This window comes from Narcine bancroftii, chromosome 1 (genome assembly GCF_036971445.1).
Source record: "Narcine bancroftii isolate sNarBan1 chromosome 1, sNarBan1.hap1, whole genome shotgun sequence".
Lineage (NCBI taxonomy): Eukaryota > Metazoa > Chordata > Chondrichthyes > Torpediniformes > Narcinidae > Narcine > Narcine bancroftii.
The window spans coordinates 317,577,873-317,587,335 of NC_091469.1; positions in this window are offsets into that span (position 1 = coordinate 317,577,873).

Here is a 9,463-nt window from a genome sequence, read left to right on the forward strand (position 1 = left end):
CTTTAAGTCATCCCGATGCCATCGGTGCTCTGTGACCAGTAAGGGATTGCTTAAGGTGGGATGTGGGTGGAAAGAAAAAGGTTGAGAACCACTGTTTTAATCGTCCCTCATTGACTCGTTATGTGCACAGTTTCAGAACTCAAAAAAAAATGGGCCAATGACAATTTTTCTCAAGCAAAATACTTCAGTAACAATTGGGTCTAGAGCAGTGATTCTCAACCTTCCCTTCCCACTCACATCGCACCTTAAGCAATCCCTTACTGATCACAGAGCACCAATGGCATCAGGATGACTTAAAGTGGGATGTGGGTGGGAAGAAAAAGGTTGAGAACCACTGACTTAGATTTATCTTAAAACAACAATAACACAGTGATTGAGCTAGGTGCATCAACAATCAAAGAACAACCATAACCATGGGAATCAACCATTGAGACAAATATCAGATATCAAATTAATTAAGAAACAACCACAGGCACAGACAATTACTCATCGGTATTATTGGGGAAAATATTTTCAGATAATAAATCAGAGAAAGCTCATCAGGTTGAACCAGCGCTGTGGAGGGAGTTGATGTTTCAGAGTAAAGGACTTCATTAGAATGGGTAAAGAGTTGTAAGGTGCAGAATGACTGTGGGGTGGGGAGAGGGGGCGGGGGGAGAAGGGAGGAGAGAAAGGGGAAGGTTAGATGAATGACTGGAAAGATTGCCGATGAAAGAAGAGAGTCATGGAATTGCCTTAAAGACTGCACCTTTGTTCCTGCACTCAGTCTCGAGCTGCTGTATCAGCCTATAATTTTGTGATTGAGCACAGAGCAGCTCCTTTCCATCACAACTATACTGCAGTATGGGATAGCACAGCGATGATCACTCTGTATTCATACCATGGCTCGGATGACATTGCAGTGACTCAAGGTAGCAAAAAATCTAAAAAAAACTATTTTAGCATATCAAAGAAAAAACACCAATGACCATTTCAGAATCATTTTGCATAACGTCAGAAATGTCAGCAGGTGCAGATTTTCCTGCATAATTACTTTGTTGCATTAAGACATAACCCTTTTGTCATAGATGCGTCCAATGCAATATGTGCTCTTCAACCTTGTGGTGAACCCACTATTGTATATATTTGCTAACCTTTCCTGGTTGACCCTGCTCTCATTGGCTGGCTTGTGACTCCTCCCCTTCCCCATCGAGGCTGTCCTGCCACAAGCCTGCCCCCAGTTTGAGTCGGGGTCAGTGTGAGTGACCAACAGAGGCATGCTGTCCATCTCTTGTAAATAAGAGCCTTCAGTCTGGTCTTTGTGTATCAATTTTATTTCCAAGAATTTGTTGAGAACATGGAAGTTGGATCACCTGGAAATTGACCCGAGAGAAGTCGAGGTAGCCGACAAGTTTGTGCTCTGGCGCCGCTACTTTGAAAAGTTCCTCACAGCCTCCACAGCAGCGATCCAGGACAATGAGCACATATATCGGGTGCCAGGTCTACCAGAAGGTCTGGGACTGCCAGACATACGGAGCCACAATGGATACCCTGAAGGACCAGTATAAAGTCCAGGTGAAAGAGGTCTTTGTGCGCCATGTGCTCCACTCACGCAGGCAGCGACTGGGGAAAACCTTCAATGACTTGGTCAGGGCCCTGCAGGGGGTTGCAAGGGACTGCAGCTGCCAGGTCGTGAGTGCAGAACAGCCCACACAGCAGCTGACCAGAGACGCATTACACAGGCGTCCGCTCCGACTACATGAGGCAGAGGCTACGTGAACAGAAACAGTTGAGCTGACCTCAGACCATTGAACTGGCGAACACTCTTGAGGTAGCCATCCATAATATCGAATCGTTCTAAAGTGAAGACGCTGCCACCTCGCGGGGAACACGGGGGCCACCATCTTGGGAGGCAGGATCGCAAGCCTCCTCCCGCTCTGAACTGACCACCGCTGCTGTTAACGACTGCCCGAAGAGCTACTTCTACGGGCAAGCTAAGCACCCGAGGAAACGCTGCCCCTGCCAGGGCCGCAGTCTGCTCCAACTGCGGGAAGAAAGGACATTTCGTGAAGATCTGTAAGTCCAAACCAATTCTGAGTTCCAGCAGCAACACATGCGAGCGGGGGCAGCATCTTCAATGACGTCACCTCCGCCATCACTTCCGTGGACCTGGGACAGCCATGCATGCGTGACACAGAGATCGCCGCCCACAATAACGTCACTTCCACCTTCTTCTCCTTCTCTTCTGGAGAACTACACTGGGACCACCATCTTGGGCACCATCTTACTGGACTGCCACCAGCCAACAGAATTTCTCAGACAACGAGCTGATGCTGGCATTGGTAACTTTCAATCAGGACACACTCCATTAACTCTCCAGGTCCCTGATGGACAACCAGGTAAATGGCCTCCCCACCACTTGCCTATTCGACAGTGGAAGCACTGAAAGCTTCATTCACCCAGACACTGCACAGCACCACTCCCTTGGGGTGAAATCCACGAGCCACAGAGTCTTCATGGTGTCTAAATCCCTCTTGGCAGAGATTCATGGTAGTTGTACAGTAACACTGACTGTCCGGGGCATGGTATATCGAGACTTTACACTCCTCGTCCTGCACTCGCCCTACTGGGATATGACTTCCAGTGTTACATGAAGAGCGTCACCATGGAGAACGGTGGGCCCCATCCTCCCCTCACTGTCTGTAATAAGCAATTTTAAAACTGCCTGCCCCTCCCCTCACCACATGGCTGACCATCGGCCCCCACGCTCCGGACCCCTCCCCCACCCCTGCTTGCCCATTTCGCCCCTGACTATAAGCCTGTCGCCACTAAAAGTTGGTGATATAGAGCCGGGTCAGGACATTTATTAAGTCAGAGGTGAGATGCGTCCTCGTTGAGGGGATGATAGAACAGAGTACGAGCTCCGATAGTGGCGGTGAAGACCCCGGATGGTCATCGATTACTCCCAGATCATCAATAGGTTCAAGGGGCTGGATTCATACGTCCACCCCACATCGCCGACATGGTGAACCAGATCGCACAGATCAAGGTGTTCTCCACCATAAACCTTAAGTCCATCTACCACCAGCTCCCCATTCACCTGGAAGACTGCCTTTGAGGTGGATGGCTGACTGTACCATTTCCTGAGGGTCCCCTTTGGCATCACGAACGGAGTTTCAATGTTTCAGAGGGAAATGGATCAGATGGTATGTGAACACAAGCTGTGGGCCCCTTTCCCATACCTCGATAACATCAACATTAGCAGCCACTACCAGCAGGACCATGATAGGAACCTCTATAAATTCCTCCACACCACAAAACGCCTCAATCTGACATATAACACAGGGAGGTAAGTCTTCAGCACACATTGCCTGGCTATACTAGGCTGTATGTGGAGAATGGAGTCATCACTCCTGACCCCAACTGCATGTACCACTGTTAGAACTCCCGCCCCCCCTCCCCACTGCTTCAAGGTGCCTGGGGTTTTTCTCCTATTACGTCCAGTGGGTTCCCAGCTATGCAGAGAGGGCCCGACCCCTCATCAGGGCCATCGTATTCCCCATTGACTGAAGCCCGTGAGGCATTCAACCGTATCAAAGCCAACATTGCAAAGGCCACGATGCATGCAGTGGACAAATCCATCCTGTTCTAGGTGGAGAGCAATCTGTCCAACTTTGCCCTGGCCGCCACACTTAACCAGACGGGCAGGCCCATAGCTTTTTTTTCAGTCACCCTCCAGGGCCCTGAGATCTGGCACTCTTCCATCGAGAAAGAGTCCCAGGTTATCGGTGAAGAGGTACAGCAATGGAGGTATTATCTCGTCGGTAAGCATTTTACCCTGCTGACTGACCAATGGGTAGTCGCCTTAATGTTCAACAATCAGCAGTGGGATAAAATCAAAAACAACAAAATCCTGAAGTGAAGAATCAAGCTCTCCACCTACAACTGTGACATATTGTACTGGCCCGGAAAGCTCAATGAGTCCCCAACACTTTGTCTTGAGGGACATGTACCAGTGCACAGATGGACTGGTTGCAGGCACTGCTCAACAAACTCTGCCATCCTGGGATTACCCATTTTTTTCACCATCAAAGCCCATAATCACCCTGTGATAGTACAGATCTATCACCAATGTACATAGTGTATATAGTTACTGTATCTAGACTGTGCTTACAGCGATTGGCTGAGAGCTAAGCCACACCTATTGTTTGGGCCTTAAAGGGTTGTGTCCCTAGCCAGGTCGGATCATTCCGGACTGGTCGGCCACCTGTGAAGAGCTCCGGTCTTTTGCTAATAAAAGCCTTGGTTTGGATCAACAAGTCTTTGGTTCTTTCGACGAACTCTACAATTTTATTAGCAAAACGACAAAATCGCCAGATGGAGAATCGAACTCTCCACCTTTAACTATGACATCCTGTACCGGCCTGGTAAGCTCAACGACCCGCCTGACGCGCTCTCCAGGGGGACGTGCGCCAGCATACAGATGGACAGACTACGGAAACTCCATGAGGCGCTCTGTCATCCAGGGGTTACTAGGTTTGCTCACTTTGTCAAGGCGCGCAACTTACCCTACACAGTCGAGGAGATCCGCTCCATGACCCCAGCCTGTTCGGTGTGCGCCGAATGCAAGCCCCACTTCTTCCGTCCGGATAACTCCCACGTTATCAAAGCCACCCGCCCCTTCGAGCGTCTTAGCGTAGACTTTAAGGGACCCCTACCGTCGACCAACTGTAATACCTACATCCTTACGGCCATCGACGAGTACTCCCGCTTCCCATTCGCTGTGGCCTGCCCAGACACCACTGCCACCTCAGTGATACAGGCCCTTCACAGTATTTTCACCATCTTCGGGTACCCCAATTCCATCCACAGTGACAGGGGGTCCTCATTCATGAGTGCAGAGCTGCAACAGTACCTTCTGGAGTGTGGTATTGCTTCAAGCAGGACCACGAGCTATAACCCACGCGGTAATGGCCAGGTCGAGAGGGAGAATGCCACCATATGGAGAGCGGTTACACTGGCTCTCCGGTCTAAAGGTCTCCCCATCTCTCACTGGCAGGAGGTTCTCACTAGTGCCTTACACTCCATCCGCTCCCTCCTATGTACTGCAACAAATGCCACCCCCCCACGAAAGGATGTTCCTTTTCCCGAGGAAATCCGAATCGGGAACCACTGTACCGGCATGGCTCACCGTCCCTGGCCCCGTCCTTTTGCGACGCCACGTCCGGCACTCAAAGAACGACCCCTTGGTCGACCGAGTGACTCTACTCCACGCGAACCCACATTACGCATACGTGGAGTTCCCAGACGGGCGGGAGGACACTGTTTCGGTGCGGGACCTATCTCAGGACGCGGTAGACCCAGCAAACCCCCCAACTCCTTATGCTCCAGGCCCCGTGCCGCAACAGAAGGACCAACAGCACCCCAATGACCCGGGCCACCCTGCCGACAAAACGACTGGGGAATTGAGCGACGGAGCAGTCGCACCCGACGAGCCCGCTGGCGACACCACTCCAGCGACACCAATCCCGGCACCACGGCGGTCACGCCGGATGGTCAGACCCCCTGACCGCTACAGTCCTTGACCTACCCCTTCCTTTTCATTCTCTCCCTCGTTTTTGTTTTTTTTCCCAGGGTCAATTCTCCAAGAAGGGGTGAATGTGATAGTACAGATCTATCACCAATGTACATAGTGTATATAGTTACTGTATCTAGACTGTGCTTACAGCGATTGGCTGAGAGCTAAGCCACACCTATTGTTTGGGCCTTAAAGGGTTGTGTCCCTAGCCAGGTCGGATCATTCCGGACTGGTCGGCCACCTGTGAAGAGCTCCGGTCTTTTGCTAATAAAAGCCTTGGTTTGGATCAACAAGTCTTTGATTACCCATTTTTTTCACCATCAAAGCCCATAATCACCCCTACTCCATCAAGGACATCAGGATGCTGATCAGAAATTGCCACTCTGCGTGGAGTGCAAACCGCGCTTCCACCACCCCGAGTGGTCACACCTGATCAAGGTCTCTTGCCCCTTTGAACATCTAAGCTTGGACTTCAAAGGACCACTACCCTCCACGAACCGCAATGTGTACTTCATCACCATAATTGACGAGTACTCATGGTTCCCCTTTGCCATCCCCTGCCCAGACACGACTGCAGCTATCGTCAGAAAGGCTCTGAACAATATGCTCACCATTTTCAGATACTCCTGCTCCATCCACAGTGATAAGGGTTTGTCCTTCATGAGTGACGAGCTGCATCAGTATTTGCTGTCCAGGGACATCACCTCTAGCTGGACCACCTACTATAACCCTAAAGGGGATGGCCAGGTGGCGTGGGAGAACGGCACAGTCTGGAAGGCGGTACTACTGGCCTTAAAGTCCAAGGGTCTCCACTGGATACAGAAGTGCTCCATGAGATCCAGTCACTCCTGTGTATGGCAACCAACTAGACACCTCACGAGAGACTGTTTACATTCCCCAGGAGATCGGCAATGAGGAACCACCTTACCTATCTGGCTGACATCCCCGGGGCCAGTACTACTCCATAGGCACATGAGGATACACAAGTCCAACCCTCTGGCAAGAGGGTCTAGCTGCTCCACGCGAAAGCAGTACGCCTACATGGTATTCCCAAATGGGCGCAAGGACACAGTATCTGTCCAGGACCTGGCACACATAGGACCATCTGGAACTCTCTCCCCCTCCACAACCAACCAGCCAACAGTTTCGCCCCCCCATCCCGGCTCTCCAGGGCCCATCTTCCCAACAAGGCTGATGGTCCACTCACACACCCACACCACCCTGATCCAGCCAAGAATCCCCGCCGGGCCAACCAAGATGGATCAGCTGAAACAGACGGAGACCACTACGGACCCCTGGATGGGGACTCGCCAGTCACAACATCAAAGAAGACCACAAAGGATGACTGACCACACAACACACCCTAGGGACTTTCTTTTAAAAGAGGGAGTGAATGTGGTGAAACCACTATTGTACGTATTTGCTATATATAAATGTCATGACCTTTCCTGGTTAACCCTGCTCTCATGGGTCAGCTCGTGACACTCCCGCTTTCTTCCCCATAAAGGCTGCCATGCCACAAGCCTGTCCCCAGTTCGAGTTTGGGTCAGTGTGAGTGACCAACACAGGGATCCTGTCCATCTCTTGCTAATAAAAGCCTTCAGTCTCAGCAACTTCAGACTTTGTGCAATTGATTGTGCATCAAACCAAGTTTTTTGATCATCTACTAGTGGTTTGCAAATGCACCCACCACCCCCCCCCCCCCCCCGCCCCACCAAACTCACATCCCTATGCCATAAGTACTCTGTGATTAGTAAGAGATTACCTAAGGTGGTATGTGAGTTTAGGGATGCTCAACCTTTTTCTTTCCACTCACATCCCACTTTAAGTATTCCTTAAGTCATGAAATTCAGGATTTTGTGGCTGCATCATAGAGCAAACATTCATATTATAGCTATCCTACAACAATAATATATTAAAAAATTAAAATAATAGTTCACAAAAAGTAAGGCAGTGTCTTTGGTTCGTTGATCGTGGGGAAGAAGCTGTCCTTGTGCCGCTGAGTGCTCGACTTTAGGCTTCTGTACCTTTTACCCGATGGTAGCAGAGTGAAGAGGGCACGGCCTGGGTGGCGGGGATCTTTAAGAATGGAGGCTGCTTTTTTAAAGCACCACCTCACGTAGATGTCCTTGATGAAGTCTGGTGCCTGTGATGTCGCAGGCTGAGTTAACAACCCTCTGGAGTTTATTCTTGTCCTTAGATTTGGTGCCTCCGTGCCAGGCAGTGATGCAACCAGCCAGAATCCTCTCCGTGGTACACCTGTAGAAGTTCATGAGAATCTTCGATGATGTACCGAATCTCCTCAGACACCTCACAAAGTATAGCCACTGGCGAGCTTTCTTTGTGATTGCATCAATGTGGAGGCTCAGGACAGATCCTCGGAAATGTTGACACAAGGAATTTGAAGTTCTTGACCCTCTCCACTACTGATCCTTCGATGAGGACTGGGTCATGTTCCCCTAACTTCCTCCTGAAGTCCACAATCATCTCCTTGGTTTTGCTAATATTGAGTGCAAGGTTGCTGTTGTTACACCATTCAACGAGCTGATCTATCTCCCTCCTGGATGCTTCTTAATTGCTGTTTGTGATCCTGCCGACAACTGTGGTGTCATTGGCAAATTTGTAGATGGCATTAGAATTGTGCCAGGCCACACAGTCATGTGTATATAATGAGTAGAGCAGTGGGCTAAGCACGTATTTCTGGGGTGTGCCTATGTTGATGATCAGTGAGGAGGAGGCGTTGTTTCCAATTTGTGCTGACTGTGGTCTTCCAATGAGAAAGTCCAGGATCCAGTTGAAGAAGGGAATGCAGAGGCCTAGAGGCCAAGGGAATAATGATACTGAAGGCGGAGCTGTAGTTGATAAAGAGCAGCCGTATGTTTGAGTTGCTGTTTTCGAGGTGATCCAGAGCTGAATGGAGAGCCAGTTTTCATTACCAACTTCCATGCCATCTACCAATGTATTAATCATACCTCCTACATTCACATGATGTTAATATCTATCAGAGACAACAAGGGTCCATGCCAATCCCTTAGGCACACCATTGGACACAGACTTCCAATCTGGGAAATTCTCTCAGAAGCCTGAAGATATGGTTGGTGTAGCAGTTAGCGCAACCCCATTACAGCGCCAGTGATCAGGATCGGGGTTTCAATCCTGCGCTGTCTGTATGGAGTTTGTACGTTCTCCCAGTGTCTGGGTGAGTTATCACCGGGGGTTCCGGTTTCCTCCCACCATTCAAAGAAGTACCGGGGGTTAATTGGGCAAAATTGGGCGGCTGGACTCGTGGGCCGAAATGGCCTGGTTCCATGAAAAAAAAAGCTTGACCTCATAGCAGTTTATGATCTTAAGATCATAAGATGTAGACTCAGAATCACTTTCCCAGTGTAGGAGCATCAGATACGAGAGAACAAGGGTTTAGATGAGAGGGAGGTGTTTAAAGGGGATGTGTGGTAAGTTTTTTTTTACATTGAGAGTGATAGGTGCCTGGAATGGGCTGGCAGGTGGTGGAAGCAGTTAAATTAGTGGTATTTAAGAGGTTCCCTGGTAGATACATGAATATGGAGGGATATGTAGCAAGTGGAGGCAGTTTAGTTTGATCTGGACATGTTCAGCGCAGACAGAAGAAGCCTGTTCCTTTGTTCTACTGTCCTATGTTAAAACATCATTCCACCACTACCCTCTGCCTCCCATCAACGTCAATTAGCCACCATGCCTTGGATCCCATTATCCATGGAATGCTTCTTTTCAAGGATTGAGAGAGTGACTGAGCTAATTAGTCCCAGAAGTGATCATCCTTGGAAATACACTGCTGGACTGGGATTCCAGTAAAGCAAATCTAATTCTTTTCCTCGGGAAAAGAACACCACACCCCATCCCTAATCCACTGAAGCCCATGACATCATC